The sequence below is a fragment of the Cervus canadensis genome, chromosome Y, assembly GCF_019320065.1.
Source record: "Cervus canadensis isolate Bull #8, Minnesota chromosome Y, ASM1932006v1, whole genome shotgun sequence".
NCBI lineage: Eukaryota > Metazoa > Chordata > Mammalia > Artiodactyla > Cervidae > Cervus > Cervus canadensis.
Window position 1 is genome coordinate 4,471,606 of NC_057420.1, and position 19,434 is coordinate 4,491,039.

General features: G+C 44.6%; 1 long non-coding RNA gene across 1 annotated transcript; it reads right to left on the reverse strand.

Moving 5' to 3' along the window:
* Positions 1-12,610: 12,610 nt before the first annotated feature.
* LOC122436466 lies at positions 12,611-18,261 on the reverse strand. The gene is made up of 2 exons (XR_006268014.1): positions 15,253-18,261; positions 12,611-14,839 (listed from the first exon to the last, which is right to left on the reverse strand). It is a non-coding gene; the product is annotated as an uncharacterized LOC122436466 (long non-coding RNA).
* Between the last annotated feature and the right edge of the window lie 1,173 nt (positions 18,262-19,434).

A 19,434-nucleotide genomic window follows, 5' to 3' on the forward strand; every position in this document is an offset into this window, starting at 1 on the left:
ACTTTTTTTTTTCAGGGGTATTATGGTCATGAGCTAATTGAGGCCTTTTCTTATCTGTAACTTGTTGCCGTCTTAAGTTTCTCTAAAATCCTTAAATGAGGTTTGCAAGTGGCTAGTGTTTGATATTCAGTACTTAGTTTCTGCTAATATTTAAAAGTGTCTAAGAGTTTTAAATTTTCTCATGGGTATTAACATCACTCATAAGTAGTTCTTACTGAAAAGAACCATTGCATTTTTTTAATATATACATTTAAAAATCACAGTTCTGTGAACTTTCATAAGGATGGCTACATAAAACCTCAGTGGTGTGATATTTCACTGATTTATTTGGTAAATAAACACGTAGAGAATTTCAGAATTTTTTTTTCCTTCCAGGTTAGCAGTCATTTACACAACTGTAGTCTGCATGGATTGCAAGTCAGAAGTAATAAATGCATCTTATTCCATAAAGAAAATACTTTTTGTGTATTCATGTGTGCACACCTAAAACTACTGTATTTTACCATTTGAGATAAACAACTACTCTAAGGGAAATTGTAGTGTAAGCAGAGGCTTCAAATACTCCTTTCAGAGTGTGTTTTATAAAGCTGATGTGTGCAAAAGTATAAAAATATGTTTGAAGATTGTTTTGTTATCTTTACAAATTAGTAAGTGATGGTACAGGATATTTTGTAAATGTGTAAACCTACGGCAGTTGCAGTCTCATCAGTAAAATCAGGTTCTGAGAAGTTGGTTCTTTTTAAGACGGAAAACAATGAAGGACTTTCTGTATGTAACAGAGTGACGATGGAGGAAATATTTTATTTCAGTTTGTAAACTTTGCTGCAGTGGATAAAATATATAGCATCTCACATCTTTTGGGGTTTTTTGGTACCCAAAGTGACAGCAAGGGACACAAAACTTTTTAAAGAAAGGAAGCTGTAGTTGTGAAACTCCTGGAAACTCTGTGGCTTTGGACCCAAGAACGCTGTCCCAAGAAGTTCCTGCCCATATTTCCTTGCTGTTGCCATGTGTCTCACTCCTGCGCTTTTGTTTCACTCTGTAGGATTAGTTGCTGTCAGGTGAACTTTTTGTTCTTATCTTTGTAATAGTCATTCCTCACTGTCCGTACTGTAGTTGGGTGGTTTGTCCACATGGGCTTGAACAGCTTGGTTGTATTGGAGGGGACATGGTTGAATGGGAATACTGGTCTCTCCTCTGATTTGCCTTTTTTGACTTAGACCTCAGAGTTTCGGAGACAAATGGTGAAAGTGATTGTCATTAGAATGTGATCTGAAAATGGTTTCACTTATTGGTTGATAGACGCGTCCTCAGTCATGATAAGGAATCTCTGGCTGTGATGTGCATGCAATAATTCCACCTGTGTGGTATGGACAATTAATGGTAGAGAAGTTACTGTTAGATGGAACCCACAGAATGACTGATACTCGTTTGTTGTGTTCTTAAATACTTAAGAGCACAAGAATTTAAGGACAAGAGGGAAAGTTAATGTTTTTGTTTCTCTTAGCTGTAGTGATATTTGTTAGATTTAAGGGAACAGCTTTGATGTTCAAAATAGGTTTCTCTTATTTAGAATAAGTAGCTGTTGCCTAAACTACCTGGACTGTACATACAGAAAGATTGAATGAGTTGTGCAAATCGCACAGGGTGTGGAATTAACCTTTAAGTTTGGCTTGTTTTTTATTCTTTAATATTTTCTTACAGGGATGTTATGGAAATCTAGCATTCATTTAAGTATTGCTTTCACTTAGACTGACTTTTTTTCTATTTAATGGTTTTAGGCAGCTAAAACAGCTGGTTTTAGCCAGCTGTGTTATAGTTAGTATCTCACAGGCTTTAGAAGCTTAAAAATAAAAAGATACAGTAGTTATAAAGTGTCTTTGAAAACAGTTCTGAGGGGCCAAGAAAATTATTGCTACCAAATTATTAGTGCTAAAGTTATCAAATTTGAAACAGTTTTAATAGTATAGAGTATAACATGAGAATTTGACTTGTTAAAGAATACAGTAGTCACAGGGCAAGTTCGTTGAAACAAAGTAGAGAAAGTTTCATTCATTAAATGTAGCTAGGTAATAACAGTGTTTTCTCTGTTGCAACAAGATTATATTATTAAGGCTGGAGAAAATAGTGTGTCTTCCCTTTGTGATATAAATTGGGAGACCTCAGAGATAATTTTTGCTGTTATTTGAAAAAAATTATCTGTTAAGCTTAACAGAAAAAAAAATTTTGCTGTTAATCTTGGTGTTAGCAGTTTTGCTAGAGTTGTATAAAAAATTATTGGACAATTTGTAGCTTTAAATAACGGAACTTTCATAGTAGTTCTTGTTTATCATTATAAAGTCAATAAAAAAGGTGCCACTAGTAAGAAATCGCTGAGCTAAAACATGAATTACAGTTAATGTGTCTATAAGTATATTGTGAAAATTATTCATTTGTAGTCTAGCAAAGCTATGAACTCATTTTAGTGGCTTTTCTAGTTATAAAAGTGATGCATATTCATGATAGAAAACTTAATAAGTGTCTGAACATCTAAGTAAGCTAATGAATCACCTGTAACCCTGCCACTTGGAAGTAAGCTGTATTAACATTTTGATGTGTTTCCTTATGATCTTACATATATGTGTAAGCACACAGTAAATTTGAGGTACCATCTTTTTATTTACTGCTTTTTAAAAAATACAGTATCTCACTATACATTTATTTCCATGTTAAATATATCAAAAACATGATTTTGAATCAGTACCTAATACTCTGCAGTATTTTGACTTATCCATTTCCTTGCTGACGGGTTTGATTGATGCCAGTGAATACGTGCTTTCTGTATTACAGAGAATGCAACTGTGGTTATTTAGGAGCTTCCTTGGTGGCTCAGACAGTGAAGAATCTGCCTGCAATGCAGGAGACCTGGGTTGAATCCCTGGATAGGGAAGATCCCTGGAGAAGGGAATGGTTTTCTACTGAGTATTCCTAGTCTGGAGAATTCCGTGCACAAAGGAGCCTGGCAGGTTATGCAGTCCATGGGGTTGCAAAGAGTTGGACATGACTGAGGGACCAGATAGTTTCACTTTTTCACTTATGATTATGGAATTACTGGACTCAACATAACTAATACATTGACCAACCACTTTGACCTCTAGAAAGGTAGGAATAATAATAGTTGCACTTGCTGAATGCTTATAATGTGCCACACGCTGCTCTTTGTGCTTTGCATGTGTAAACTAATTTAATTTGGATAGCTCTAGGATTCTGTTATCATCTTTTTTACAAAAGAAGTCTTGAGACATTAAGTTTTGCTTAAGGTCACTTTGCTTGGAAGTAGCAGAACTTAAGGTTCTTTTTAACCTAGGCATTCTGGCTCTAAAGTGAATGCTTTAGGAATTAATTACATCTCAAGGTTGTATCAGTTTAACTTCTACTGTATCACAGTGTCTTAGATATCTTTAATTTCATAGGTGAAAAAATAGTACTTGAATGTTTTAATGTGTATTTCTTTGCCTACTTATAAGAGTAAAACTATGGATAGTCTGTAGGGAATTTTCATTTAGTTTTACATTAGAGTATTCAGCACAGGTTTTAGAAACCTGACTAAAAAGTAGAGAGACTAGAGAGCATGATAGTTAAGAGTGTGGGCTCATACACTATCAAGAGTTTGAATGTCAGCTCTACCTCTTTCTAGTTGTGTTATCTTCAACAAGTTACTTCGCCACTTCTAACCTCAGTTTTCTCCTCTGTAAAATGAGATTGTAGGACCTGTCTTACATGGCTGTTGTGAGATAGAGAGTCAAGCATTAGAACAGGACCTAACAAACAGTGAGCAATTGTTGTACCAATATTTAGTCATGATTCTGCCACAGTTTTGGAGAAGGGAATGGCACGGTATTCTTACCTGGAAAATTCCATGCAAAATTCCACAGAGGAGCCTGGTGGGCTCACAGTTCATGGGATCGCCAGGGTTGGACACAACTAAGTGACTGAGCACACATGCCACAATTTATATGTTAAAATTGAAGGTTATTTTTGCACGTAATTTTATTTACTATACAGTTATTTTTTAAGAAGCTTACAGATTCAATTTGTGGACCACGTTAAGAAATCAGTCTCAAAGTATATATGGGTTTGGTACTGCTGGGGTGTTTCAAAAGAATGCCACTGGCTCTTGCCGGGTAGGGGTAGATTCAAAAGAGAAAATACAGTAGTGATAGTTACTTAGACATTGGAGTAAGTGTATAACCTTCCTGGGATAACTTTATTGAAGGAGTAAATACTCACTTTGTGTGTACATTCTAATATGTACATTAAAGTAAGTGTTAGTCGCTCAGTCATGTCTCAACTCTTTGCGGCCCCTTTGACTGTAGCCCGCCAGGCTCCTCTGTCCGTGGGATTCTCCAGGCAAACGGGCTGCCATATCCTACTCCAGATATGTACATTAAGTGTTTATCTAAAACTACATTTTGTTTTTATTTCCTTCCTTCCTTTTCTTCCACCCTCTTTTTTTTTTTTTTTTTTTTGTTTCACTCATGAACTAGGTTGTGGTCCCTGCCCGAAGTTTATACCAGGTCCCCTTTTCAATCCTGAAGTATTAGACACAGTGTGGATGAGTAGTGAATGATTGATTAAATGAGCAACTAATCCTTGAAGCCAAACCACAGTAATCGATGACTTAGCTAAGTCGATTCTGGGAGTATTCCAAAATATTTGAACTCTTGCAGCTGTAAGTGAAGCCTTAATTTGTAGGTCATTAATGATCGTGTGGCAGTTTTCCTTAAAGGTTAGTTAGGCTAGTCTCCTAAAAACAGTGACTTGAAGGTAAAGATGTAGGTGTGTATTGGCAGTTACTTTGGATTGCGTGTCAGAAGACCTACTTGCTAGTCTAGTCTTTTCTGTTTACTAGCTTTCTCTACATTTTACTCGCTCCACTGTGACGCCTTCCTCCCAGCCAGTTAACCATACCTGGCAAGGCCCTTCTTTCATGGCAGATTGACTACCATCTGTCACCTCTACCTGTTGTGGGAATTTGTCACCCTCTTTTCATCTGAAATTTACCTTTGACCTGAGGATACAGGCTTATCTTCTTGAATTGAGGTGTCCTATTCCCTTGTAGCTCAGTTGGGAAAGAATCTGCCTGCAATGCAGGAGACCCGGGTTCGATTGCTGAGTCGGGAAGATCCCATGGAGAAGGAAATGGCAAACCACTCCAGTATTCTTGCCTGGAAAATCTCATGGACAGAGGAACCTGGCAGTCCATGGGGTCACAAGAGTCAGACATGACTTAGCGACTACCACCATTTCCTTATAGTCCATGAATCTTTGGGCCCAGATGCTAATGATTGCCGCATCTATCACTCTTGTGGCTTGGGCCCTTCTGTACTGTTCTTTGAGTGATTCCTTTGACTGTCTCCTAACTTCTTACACATGTTCCCTCAGTCATTGAAGACTTGCATGCATTCTTCACAGATATTCTCTCTAGTTTAAGTTGTAACTTTATCCAGTGCGTGTGGGCAGACATTCATTTATTCATTTTAATGTATGTTTATTATGTGTTCCTACTGGCACTAAATAGTAATGGGGATAGATCTGGCCTCTTCTCTATTACTGTGGTCTTCACTCTGTCTTGAAACTTGTTTTCCAGCTACTTTAGAAATGTTAAAACTTCATACCACATTCTGTTCTAGTCCCTTCATTTATTAGGTGTAAGACTTAAGCGAACCACTTAACCTCTGCCTGTTTTCTCTTTTGTAAAAGAGAAGAAAACAACAGTACCTACCTCATAAAGTGGTTGTAAGGATAGAGTCGATAACATATAAAGTTCTTACAAGTGTCACATAATAAACACTATAAATAAATGCAACCTGTTATTATTGAATTATTCTATCCTACGTGTTGCTTGTTTTCTTCTCACATTAAATGTGCTCTGGGATCTCAAGAAGACCCAGACTTCATTCTCCCAGGCTCTGGGGCCTGTTACCAGTTGCCACTTTTCCTGTTGTCTCCCAGGGCAAGGTCGGAAATACAAGCGAAAAGCATCTTGAACCATTCCATTCATCTGTCTTCACTGCTCATATTTTTTAAGACTATGGGGCACTCCTGGAGAAAATTCCGAGATTGTGGTCTCTAACCTTGCTGGACTTTCAGTGCCTCTGGGCAATTTTTTGTGTCCCTGTAAGCTCCGGCTCACTTTTTGCTGCTTGAACTATTTCTGTCGTTGTCCTCAAGCTCTTTATTGAGAATTCTCTTATCTCTCTTCTTCAGGAAACTTAACTACCAACGTTATCTTGTGTAAGTACATTTAGCTTTGATCTTTTTCAGTTTCATTCATTAACCTGTATCTTTACTTATTCTCAGCTCCTTCCCTTGGGACTCAGAGAAGTAAGATGTTCCTTTTTCTGTCTTCTCTACCATGGTAACTACCATCCCATCTCCTTTGATAGCCCCATCTTCAGAGAATAGTCAGTATCTCCTTTATTAGAATATGATTTTCTTTAGAGAAGGCAGCAGGTCTCTTGGTATTGATCTTTGTCAGTGCTTTACAGTAGCATCCAACAATGTTGAGTGAATGAGCTGACAGACTCTTTATAGTTTGTTTTCTCATCCTTTAGATGGGCACTATAGCAGTCTTTCTCACAGATTAACTGTGAGGAATAAAAGAAATATTAGAAAGTGCTTGCTAATAAACAGTAAGATCACTGAGGCTGCTAAAATCATTTTCTAATCATAAAGTTAGTATTTCCAAGCATAAACGTAGTGTGTTCATGTAGAACAGGTATTGTCAAACTCTTATAGGGTCTCTGTGCTTAGTCGCTCAGTCATGTCCAACTCTTTGCGACGCCATGGACAGTAGCCCGCCAGGCTCCTCTGTCCATGGGGATTCTCCAGGCAAGAAGACCGGAGTGGATCGCCATTCCCTTCTCCAGGGGATCTTCCCTGCTGAGGGATCAAACCCAGGTCTCCTGCATTGCAGGCTGATTCTTTACCATCCGAGCCACCTGGGAAGCCTAAGAGTGGTGGAGTAGGTATCTTCAGAAATCTCCCTCTCTAGCCATTTAGAGCCATTTTCATATTGTTCTTTGTATAGAAGATTTCATTTTAAAAAGTTCTGTTGCTTTAAAATCAGTGAACAATCCAGCATTTTTAAAGTTGAGAGTCCTACTTTCCCAAGTTGATGCCATTAATGAGAAATTGAGAACAGATTCTGAAGTTGCTTTAACCACTAATCCAGAGCCTTTTGCTACAAGAAAACATGCCTTCTTTCTGTTTTTAAAGTTGAAAATGTAATTAAAATTTCTTAATTTGACTTCCATTTATTTAAGTGAACTTTGGGTAGGATATGGACCTGAGCTTGCTCTTTAGATGAGAAAGGTTCTGGCTAAGCAAGTGAATAAAGACTTCAAAGAGATACCTTTTACCTAGTTTAAGAATAGTGGATGACAAGCCTGATTACAATGACAAGGTGGAAACACATTGTTGAAAGATGTATTTTAACAACCTCAGATATACGTATCAGTTCACTTCAGTCTTTAGTCGTGTCCGACTCTTTGATAACCCATGAACTGCAGCTTGCCAGGCTTCCCTGTCCATCAGTAACTCCCAGAGTCCACCCAAACCGATGTTCATTGAGTCAGTGATGCCATCCAACGATCTCATCCTCTGCTGGCCCATTCTCCTCCTGCCCTCAATCTTTCCCAGCATCAGGGTCTTTCAAATGAGTCAGCTCTTTGCATCAGGTGGCCAAAGTATTGGAGTTTCTGCTTCAACATCAGTCCCTACTATGAACATCCAGGACTAATCTCCTTTAGGATGGACTGCTTGGATCTCCTTGCAGTCCAAGGGACTCTCAGGAGTCTCCTCCAACACCACAGTTTAAAACAATCAATTCTTCACACTCAGCTTTCTTTCTAGTCCAACTCTCACATCCATACATGACCACTGGAAAAACCATAGCCTTGACTAGATGGACCTTTGTTGACAAAGTAATGTCTCTGCTTTTCAATATGTTGTCTAGGTTGGTCATAACTTTCCTTCTAAGGAGTAAGTGTCTTTTAATTTCAAGGCTGAAATCACCACCTGCAGTGATTTTGTAGCCCAGAAAAATAAAGTCAGCCACTGTTTCCACTGTTTCCCATGAAGTGATGGGACCAGATGCCAGGATCTTAATTTTTGAGTTTTAAGCCAACTTTTCACTCTCCTCTCCCATTTTCATCAAGAGACCCTTTTGTTCTTCTTCACTTTCTGCCATAAGGGTGGTGTTGCCTGCATATCTGAGGTTATTGATATTTCTCCCCTCAATCTTGATTCTAGCTTGTGCTTCCTCCAGCCCAGTGTTTCACATAATGTATTCTGCATTAAGTTAAATAAACAGGGTGACAATATACAGCCTTGACGTACTCCTTTTCCTAACTGGAACCAGTCTGTGGTTCCATGTCCAGTTCCAACTGTTGCTTCCTGACCTGCATACAGGTTTCTCAAGAGGCAGGTCAGGTGGTCCGGTATTCCCATGTTTCAGAATTTTCCACAGTTTATTGTGATCCACACAGTCAAAGACTTTGGCATAGCTCATTATTCAGTTCAGTTCAGTCGCTCAGTCTTGTCCGACTTTTTGTGACCCCATGAATCTCAGCACGCCAGGCCTACCTGTCCATCACCAATTCCCAGAGTTTTCTCAAGCTCATGTCCATTGAGTTGGTGATGCCATCAAGCCGTCTCATCCTCTGACGTCCCTTTTTCCTTCTGCCCCCAATCCCTCCCAGCATCAGGGTCTTTTCCAATGAGGTAACACTTTGCATGAGGTGGCCAAAGTATTGTAATTTCAGCTGCAACATCAGTCCTTCCAATAAACACCCAGGACTGACCTCCTTTAGGATGGAGTTGGATCTGTTTGCAGTCTAAGGGACTCTCAAGGGTCTTCTTCAGCATCACAGTTCAAAATCATGAATTTTTCGGCACTAAGCTTTCTTCACAGTCCAACTCTCACACCCATACAAGACCACTGAAAACTTATATTACCATATGTCAATAGATAGCCAACAGGAATTTGCTGTATGCCTCATGAAACTGAAACAGATATGCTGTAACAACCTAGAGGGTTGGGATGGGGAAAGAGATGGGAGGGTGTTTCAAAAGGGATATCCTATCACTTCATGGTAAATAGAATTGGAAACAGTGGAAACAGTGGCTGACTTTATTTTGGGGGGCCCCCCCAAGTCACAGCAGATGGTGATTACAGCAATGGAATTAAAATATGCTTACTCTTTGGAAAGAAAGTTATGACCAGCCTAGACAGCATATTAAAAAGCAGAGACATTAACTATGTCAGCAAATGTCCATCTTGTCAAGGCTATGGTTTTTCCAGTGTTCATGTATGGATGTGAGTTGGACTATAAGGAAAGCTGAGCACCGAAGAACTGATGCTTTTGAACTGTGGTGCTGGAGAAGACTCTTAAGAGTCACTTGGACTTCGTGGAGGTCCAGTCAGTCCATCCTAAAGGAGATCAGTCCTGGGTGTTCATTGAAAAGACTGATGTTGAAGCTGAAACTCCAATACTTTGGCCACCTGATGCAAAGTGCTTACTCATTTGAAAAGACCCAGATGTTGGGAAAGCTTGAGGGCAGGAGGAGAAGGGGATGACAGAGGATGTGATTGTTGGATGACATCACTGATTCAATGGACATCGGTTTGGGTAGATTCCAGCAGTTGGTGATGGGAAGGGAGGCCTGGCATGCTGCCGTTCATGTGGTTGCAAAGAGTCGGACACGACTGAGCAACTGATTTATTTTTTATTGTGCTGGGTGTTTGTTGCTGTGCTTGCTCTTCTCCGGTTTTAGGGTCTGGGGACTACTTACTATTTTCTGTGCTTGAACTTCTTGGTGTGGTGGCTTCTCTTGTTGGGAAGCATGGGCTCTAGGCACTTGGGCTCCAGTAGTTGTGCAAGGGCCTAATTGTTCCATGGCATGTGGGATCTTCCCAGATCAGGGATTGAATCCATGTCTCCTTCATTGGCAGGCAGATTCTTAACCACTGTACCACCAAGGAAGTCATTCCCCTGCCTGCTTCCTGCCAACCTCCTACTTAAAAAAAAAAAAAAAAGAGACTAAAGACCTGTTTAGTAAATTTTCAGGAGTCTGAGCTCTGAGGTTAGCATCTGTGGTGTCATTCTCCAAAAGGCTTCAGATGCTGGTTGGGCTCATGAATCTGGTGACAAGATGAGTCTGGTGGCTGAAGACAGGCTGGGTCTCTGGTGCTCTGCCCTCACCTACTCACCCAGGGCCCCTGAGCCCTGGTAGCCAAACAGAGAGATGTACAGGTGGGGCTCATACAGCTATGGGACTGCAGTCAGAGTGGAAGGTGTGAGGGAGGCAGCTGACTCTCCTGCCCCTGTGACTGCTGCTGTCCTGTGTCCCTGTGCAGGGCAGTCACAGTGCCAGGTGAGGCCTGGCAGCAGTCGGGGGGACAAGATGGGACCTCAGACAGCTTACATTCCCACTCCACCCACCCCCCTCCCTGCCCAATGCCACTTCAGATCTTGGCTTGTGGCTGCTGGCAGCTTCCAGGGCTGGGAGGTTGTGTAAAGCACCAGCCCCATTGCTCAAGGTCAGCTGAGACCTCAAGTTCTGGGGTCACACACCATTCCTGCCACCATCCAGGTCATCCCACTTCAGGGCGTGGGGCTGTGGGTGATGGGGGATTTGGGGGGTATTGTGGGCTGGCCCAAGAGTCAGCTTTTCAAGGGGAGGGGCGGGGAATAGAGGGGTAGGGAGGAAGAAGCTTTGAAAAATGCTCAGGTTTCCAGGGGATTGCAGGCTCAGCTCTGGCAGGAGGTGCAGGTGAGAAGCCCCTGCAAGTTTCTGGGTCCCTGCCGTATTTCAGTTGAAGCCATTCTGCCTGCACCACCATAACTCTCCTTACCATGACCCCTTAGTAAAGCCACAGAAGATGCGGAGTTTACCTGGCTTCTCTTCCTATAAGGAAACCAAGCCACAGACAAACGTTTTCCTTAAGAAAGCATGAAAGAAATGAGAAAATAGTGGGTGGTTATTACTGACACGGTTCACATAGAGACGATTCAAAAGCCTGGAACAGGCAGAAAACTGAGGGCCGTCGCACCCAGTCCTGGAGTTTGCACCTCCACCCCCACCTCCACCACGTGGCTCACTCTCCCCTTCTGGTGACTGGGTGACTTCAGCTTCCTGAACACATCCTAGAAGGATCAGGAAGGGAAGAGGTCATTCACAGTGTGATCGACTGTTAAGAATGCCATTGCCTCCACTCTGTGTCAGAGCTCAGTTCTGGGTCTAAGCTAGCATGGATAGCTAGCTTCCATGGACTGCTTCCTGGTGCAGTCACCACCTTCACTCACCTGGGGGGCAGGGCTTTGTGGCCCCCTTGTCCCCATGTGCATCCTGGTCACTCCTGGGACCCGTGCTGTGTGCATCTGCTCTGCTCACAGCACACCCTATGGTCCATCAGACTTCAATCATGAAAGGCAAGTGTAAGGATGAGCCATTCCATAGGTAAGAATTTCAAGGTTGTGACAGCATTGACCAGAGCACATGGGCACAGGTACGAGGCCCATGCATTAGAAAAGCTGCCATGTGGGCTTCAAGGACCCTCCATGTGGGGGGTTGGGATTGGGGCCGGACAGGGATTTCCTGCACATGCGGCTCCAGGCTCTGTTCTCAGCAGGGTGGACAACTGTCAGCTCAACTGACAGTTGAGCGGCTCTAGGGCTACCCAGCTCAGCGGGAATGGCAGTTGTGGAAAGGGAGGTCACCCTCTGTTAGTACCCCTGACCTCACACCCCCTCATCAGGGCAGCTGAGTGCCTAAACAGCCCCTTGCTTGGCTAGCTCTGAAGACACGGAAGGTGTGGTATCTGAAGGACATGCAGAAAACAAAGTTCTGTAAAGCAATTATCCTTCAATTAAAAAATAAATTAAAAAATATATAAACCCCACAAAGAAGAGCAAAGGTGGGGCTTGTGTTCTCGGCCAGCCTCTGCTAGATTCTGCCTATGCTTATGCAAAAGAACAAAATGCTGACACTCCCACCCTGTATCACATATGAGAATAGAGACGCAGAAAGGTTGAGCATCTTGCCCTGGTTACACAGCTGCTGAAGGCAGGGCTGAGGCCTGGACTCCTGTAGCTGAATCTGAAGTACAGATGCTGTGATGACCCTGAGGGAGCGGCAAAGACAGAGTGATGGAGACCAGATGCCCCAGACTGAGCCAGGGATACACACATGAGCGCGTGCATACACACACGTGTGCACACACACGTGTGCACACACACACGCGCGCGCAAACACACACACACGAGAACGTGGCCTTCATCTTTGATGCTACAGAAGTCAGAGGACACAAGAGGGCAACAAGGAGAGGTCAAAGGAAGGTCAATGTCTATTAGGAGGAGAAGCCACACTTCCCAGGAGGCCAGGGAATTCTCTTCCCTGATGAGTCTGTCTCAAACCCCAGATGCTTCTCCCTGGACTGAGTAACTGACTGTCCAGCGACCTAACTGATTTGGCTTTAGAATTATCCTTCCCAGGGGTTCAGCTACCACTGGACCCCACTGCTCTCAGTAACAAGGGTGGAATGAGTATGTAGTCTGGACTCAGATTTGTGTAGAGGCAAAATTTATTAGAAAAGGAGTACAAAAAACCATAAAGGCATTGGGCATGAACATCTCCAGAACACTTAAAAAAACTTGTGCTGTTTATTTACTTCCTCTCCTGTCACAAAAGTGGAAGGCCTATTTAATCAATTAATTCTGTGCTTATCACACACTTTCTTTAAAATATTCATTTATATATTTATTTATTTGGCTGTGCTGTATCTTAGTTGCAGCATGTGGGAGCTAGTTCCCCAATTGGTATTGAAGGTAGGTCTCTGCGTGGGAGGCTTAGCCACTGGACCACCTGGGAAGTCTCTCCTCATATTATTGAGGGAGTATAATGGGTCATAGACCCTCTCTGACCCCTTAGAGGAGACTAGTCTGTCTTAGCCCATCCTGTGGCTAAGATGTGAATTATTGGTCATGATTCACTCAAACTCCAGGCAAACATGACGCTTCTCCCCTGTGTGTAACTTCTGTTGTCTGATGAGGTGGGACTTCTGACTGAAACCTTGCCCACATTCCCCACAAATATGGGGCTTCGCCCCTGTGAGTGTGTTCTGGAGTCTGATGAGATTGGACCTCACACTGAAGCTTCAACCACACCCCCCACAAACAGGGCTTCTCCCCTGTGTGTCCCCTGGTCTCTAATGAGAACTTACTTCTAACTGAAGCTTCACCCACACTCCCTGCAAACATAGGGTTTCTCCCCGTTGTGTGTCCTCTGGTGTGTGAGGACACCTGACTTCTGACTGAAACGTCGCCCACACTCTCCACAAATATAGGGCTTCTCCCGTGTGTGTCTTCTGTTGTCTGATGGGATGGGTTTTCTGACTAAAACTTGCCCACAGTCTCCACAAATATGAGGCTTGTCCCCTGTGTGTTTCTTCTGGAGTCTGATGAGACTGGACCTTACAGTGAAGCTTCACCCACACATCCCACAAACAGGGTTTCTCCGCTGTGTGTCCTCTGGTCTCTGAGAACTGACTTCGACCTGAATCTTCACCCATATTCCCTGCAAACATACGGTTTCTCCCTTCTGTGTTTCCTCTCGTGTGTATTCACACCAGACTTCTGACTGAAACTTTGCCCACACTCTCCACAAACAGGGATTCTCCCCTGTGTGTGTCTTCTCTTGTCTGATGAGATGGGACTTTGGACTGAAACTTTTCCCACACTCACCACAAACATGGGGGTGCTCCCCTGTGTGTGTCTTCTGGAGTCTGATGAGATTGGAAATCACACTGAAGCTTCACCCACACCCCCCACAAACAGGGCTTCTCCCCTGAGTGTCACTGGTCTCGAATGAGAACTGACTTCTAAATGAGGCTTCCCCCCACACTCCCTGCAAACATAGAGTTTCTCCTCTCTGTGTACTCTGGTGTGTGAGAACACCTGACTTCTGACTGAGACTTCGCGCACACTATCTACAAACATAGGGCTTCGCCCTTGTATGTGTCTTCTGTTGTTTGATGAGATGGGGCTTCTGACCGAAACTTTGTCAATATTCCCCACAAAATTGGGGCTTGTCCCTTGTGTATGTCTTCTGGAATCTGAGGAGATTGGACCTCACATTGATGTTTCACCCACACCCCCCAAAAACAAGGCTTTTCCCCTGTGTGTCCTCTGGTCTCTGAGAACTGACTTCAAACTGAATCTTCAACCACATACCCTGGAAACATAGGGTATCTCCCCAGTGTGTGTCCTCGGTGTGTGATGACACCTGATTGCTGACTGAATATTTGCCCATATTTTCCACATCATAAGGCTTCTCCCTTGTGTTTGTCTTGTGTTGTCTGATGAGATGGGTCTTCTGATTGAAAGTTTGCCCACACTCTCCACAAACATGGGGCTTTTCCCCTGTGTGTGTCTTCTGGAGTCTGACGAGATTGGAACTCACACTGAAGCTTCACACCAACGCCCCCCAAACAGGGCTTTTCCTCTGTGAGTCCTCTGGTCTCTAGCGAGAACTGACTTCTAACTAGTTTCAGCCACACTCCCTGCAAACATACGGTTTCTTCCCAGTGTGTGTCCTCTGGTGTCTGATGACACCTGACTTCTGACTGAAACGTTGCCCGCACTCTCCACAAATATATGGCTTCTCCCCTGTGTGTCCTCTGGCCACTAATGGGAACTGACTGCTAACTGAAGCTTCACGCACACTCCGTACAAACATAGGGTTCTCCCCAGTGTGTGTCCTCTAGTGTGTGATGACACCTGACTTCTGACTGAAACTTTGCCCACACTCCACAAACATAGGGCTTTTACCCTGTGAGTGTCTTCTGTTGTCTGATGAGATGGGACTTCTGACTAAAACTTTGCCCACACTCCTCACAAACATGGGCTTCTCCTCTTTGTGTGTCTACTGTAGTCTGATGAGATTGGACCTCACACTGAAGATTCACCCACACCCCACAAAAGCAGCTCTTTTCCCCTGTGTGTCCTCTGTTTTCCAATGAGAACTGACTTCTAACTGAAGATTCAGCCACACTCCCAGCAAACATAGGCTTTCTCCCTTCTGTGTGTCCTCTGGTGTGTGATGACAGCTGACTTCTGACTAAAACTTAGCCCAAACTCTCCACAAACATAGAGCTTGTCCCCTGTGTGTGTGTTGTGTTGTCTGATGAGATGGGACTTCTGACTGAACCTTTGCCCACACTTCCCAAAAACATGGGGCTTGTCCCCTCTGTGTGTCTTCTGGAGTCTGATGAGTTTGGAACTCACACTGAACCGTCACCCACACCCCCCACAGACAGGGTTTCTCCCCTGTGTGTCCTCCGGCCTCTGAGAACTGACTTCTAACTGAATCATCACCCACACTCCCTGCAAACATAGGGTTTCTCCCCAGTGTGTGTCCCCGGAGTGTGACGACACCTGATTTCGAACTGAATATTTGCCCACACTTTCCACAAACACAGGGCATCTCCCCTGTGTGTCTCTTGTGTGGTCTGGTGAGATGGGACTTCTCACTAAAACCTTGCCGACACTCCGCACAAACATGGGGTTTCCACCTTTGTGTTTCTTCTGGAGTCTGATGAGACTGGACCTCACACTGAAGCTTCACCCACACCCCACACAAACAAAGCTTCTCCCCTGTGTGTCTTCTGGTGACTAATGAGAACTGACTTCCAACTGAAGATTCAACACACACCCTCAAACATAGGGTTTTTCCCATGTGTGTGTCTTCTGAAGTCGGATGAGACTGGACCTCACACTGAAGCTTCACCCACACTGCCCCCACAAACAGGACTTCTCTCCTGTGTGTCCTCCGGTCTTTAATGAGAATTGACTTCTAACCGAAGTTTCACCCACACTCCTTACAAACATACGATTTCTCCCTGGTGTGTGTGCTCGTGTGTGATGACAACTGACTTCTTACTGAAACATTGCCCACACTCCCCACAAATACGGGGCTTCTCCCCTGTGTGTCTTCTAGTCTCTAATGAGAACTGACATCTAACTGAAACCTCACCACACTCCCTGCAAACACAGGGATTTCCCCGGTGTGTGTACTCTGGTATGTGATAACACCTGACCTCTAACTGAAGCTTCACCCACACTCCCTGCAAACATAGGGTTTCTCCACGTTGTGTGTCCTCTGGGGTGTGAAGACACCTGCCTTCTGACTGAAACTTTGCATACACTCCCCACAAACATGGCGCTTCTCCTCTGTGTGTGTCTTCTGGAGTCTGATGAGATTGGAACTCACTGAAGCATCACCCACACCTCCCACAAACACGGCTTTCCCCTGTGTGCGCTTTGGTCTGTGAGAAATCACTTCTAACTGAAGATTCAGCCACACTTCATGCAAACATATCGTTTCTACCCCTCTCTGTGTACTCTGTTGTGTGAGGACACCTGGCTTCTGAGACTTCGCACACACTCTCCACAAACATGAGACTTCTCCACTGTGTGTGTCTTTTGTAAATTAATGAGATGGAAATTCCCAATGAAACTTTGCCCACTCTCTCCACAAACATAGGCCTTCTACCCTGTGTGTGTGTCTTGTGTTGTCTGATGAGATAGGACTTCTCACTGAAAGCTTGCCCTCACTCCCCACAAACATGGGGCTTCTCCCCTGTGTGTGTCTTCTGGAGCCTGAGGAAACTGGACCTCACACTGAAGCTTCACCAAGACGACTCAAAAACACGATTCGCCCCTGTGTGTCCTCTGGTCTCTAATGAGAACTGACTTCTAACTGAAGCTTAACCCACACACCCTACAAACAAAGCGTTTCTCCCTGGTGTGTGTCCTCTGCTGTGTGAGGACACCTGGCTTCTGACTGAAACTTTGCCCACTCTCTCCACAAACATAGGCCTTCTCCCCTGTGCGTGTCTTTTCTGATGAGATGGGAACTCTGACTGAATCATTTCCCACACTCCCCACAAACATGGCACTTCTCCCCTGTGTGTGTCTTCTGGAGTCTGAGGAGATTGGGCCTCACACTGAAGCTTCACCCACACCCTCCACAAACAGGCCTTCTCCCCTGACTGTTGCTGGTCTCTAACGAGAACTGACTTCTAAGTGAAGCTTCACCCACAGTCCCTGCAAACATAGGGTTTCTTTCTCCCCACCCCTCTGTGTGTACAATGGTGTGTGAGGACACCTGACTTCTGAGACTTGGCCCACACTCTCCACAAACATAGGGCTTCTTCCCTGTGTGTGTCGTCTGTTGTTGGATGAGACGGAACTTCTGACTGAAAGTTTGCCTACACTCCCCACAAACATGGGGCTTGTCCCCTGTGTGTCTTCAGGAGTCTGATGAGATTGGAGCTCACACTGAACCTTAACCCACACCCCCGCCACCCCCCAGACAGGGCTTCTCCCCTGTGTGTCCTCTGGCCTCTGAGAACTGACTTCTACCTGAATCTTCACCAAAACTCCCTACAAACGTAGGGCTTCTCCCCCGTGTGTCCTGTGGTCTCTGAGACCTGATTCCTACCTGAAGCTTCGCCCACACTCCCTGCAAACACAGGGTTCTCTCCGGTGGGTGTACTCTGGTCTGTGATGACACCTGACTTCTACCTGAAGCTTCACCCACACTCCCGGCAAACATGGGGTTTCTCCCCGGCGTGTGTCTTCTGACTGAAATTTTGCCCACACTCCCCACAAACATGTGTTGTCTGCCCTGTGTGTGTCTTCTGGAGACTGATGAGATTGGACCTCACACGGAAGCTTCACCCACAATCTCCACAAACAGAGATTCTCCCCTGTGTGTCCTCTTGTCTCTGAGAACTGACTTCGAACTGAAGCTTCGCCCACACTCCCTGCAAACACACGGTTCTCATCGGTGTGTGTACTCTGGTCTGTGATGACACCTGACTTCTACCTGAAGCTTCACCCACACTCCCTGCAAACATAGGCTTTCAACCCGGGGAGTGTCTTCTGCTGTGTGAAGACACCTGCCTTCTGACTCAAACTTTGCACACACTCCCCACAAACATGGGGCTTCTCCCCTGTCTGTGTCTTCTGGAGTCTGATGAGACTGCAACTCACACTGAAGCTTCACCCACACACCCCAAAAACAGGGCGCTCGCCTGTGTGTCCTCTGGTCTGTGAGAACTGCATTCCAACTGAAGCTTCACCCACACCCCCTGAAAACATAGCCTTTCTCCCCCTCTGTGTGTACTCTGTTGTGTGAGCACACCTGACTTCTGAGACTTTGCCCACACTCTCCACACACACGGGGCTTCTCCCCTGTGTGTCTTCTTCTTTCTGATGAGACTAGACCTCACACTGAAGCTTCACCCACATCCCTCCACAAACAGGGCTTCGCCCCTGTGTGTCCTCTGGTCTCTAATGAGAACTGACTTCTAACTGAAGCTTCACCCACACTCCCTGCAGACATAGGGATTCTACCCTCTGTGTGTACTCTGGTGTGTGAGGACACCTGACTTCTGAGACTTGGCCCACACTCTCCACAAACATAGGGCTTTTCCTCTGTGTGTCCTCTGGTCTCTCAGAACTGACTTCAAACTGAATCTTCAACCACATCCCCTGGAAACATAGGGTATCTCCCCAGTGTGTGTCCTCGGTGTGTGATGACACCTGATTGCTGACTGAATATTTGCCCATATTTTCCACATCATAAGGCTTCTCCCTTGTGTTTGTCTTGTGTTGTCTGATGAGATGGGCCTTCTGATTGAAAGTTTGCCCACACTCCCCACAAACATGGGGCTTTTCCCCTGTGTGTGTCTTCTGGAGTCTGACGAGATTGGAACTCACACTGAAGCTTCACACCAATGCCCCCCCAAACAGGGCTTTTCCTCTGTGAGTCCTCTGGTCTCTAGCGAGAACTGACTTCTAACTAGTTTCAGCCACACTCCCTGCAAACATACGGTTTCTTCCCAGTGTGTGTCCTCTGGTGTCTGATGACACCTGACTTCTGACTGAAACGTTGCCCGCACTCTCCACAAATATATGGCTTCTCCCCTGTGTGTCCTCTGGCCACTAATGGGAACTGACTGCTAACTGAAGCTTCACGCACACTCCGTACAAACATAGGGTTCTCCCCAGTGTGTGTCCTCTAGTGTGTGATGACACCTGACTTCTGACTGAAACTTTGCCCACACTCTCCACAAACATAGGGCTTTTACCCTGTGAGTGTCTTCTGTTGTCTGATGAGATGGGACTTCTGACTAAAACTTTGCCCACACTCCTCACAAACATGGGCTTCTCCTCTTTGTGTGTCTACTGTAGTCTGATGAGATTGGACCTCACACTGAAGATTCACCCACACCCCACAAAAGCAGCTCTTTTCCCCTGTGTGTCCTCTGTTTTCCAATGAGAACTGACTTCTAACTGAAGATTCAGCCACACTCCCAGCAAA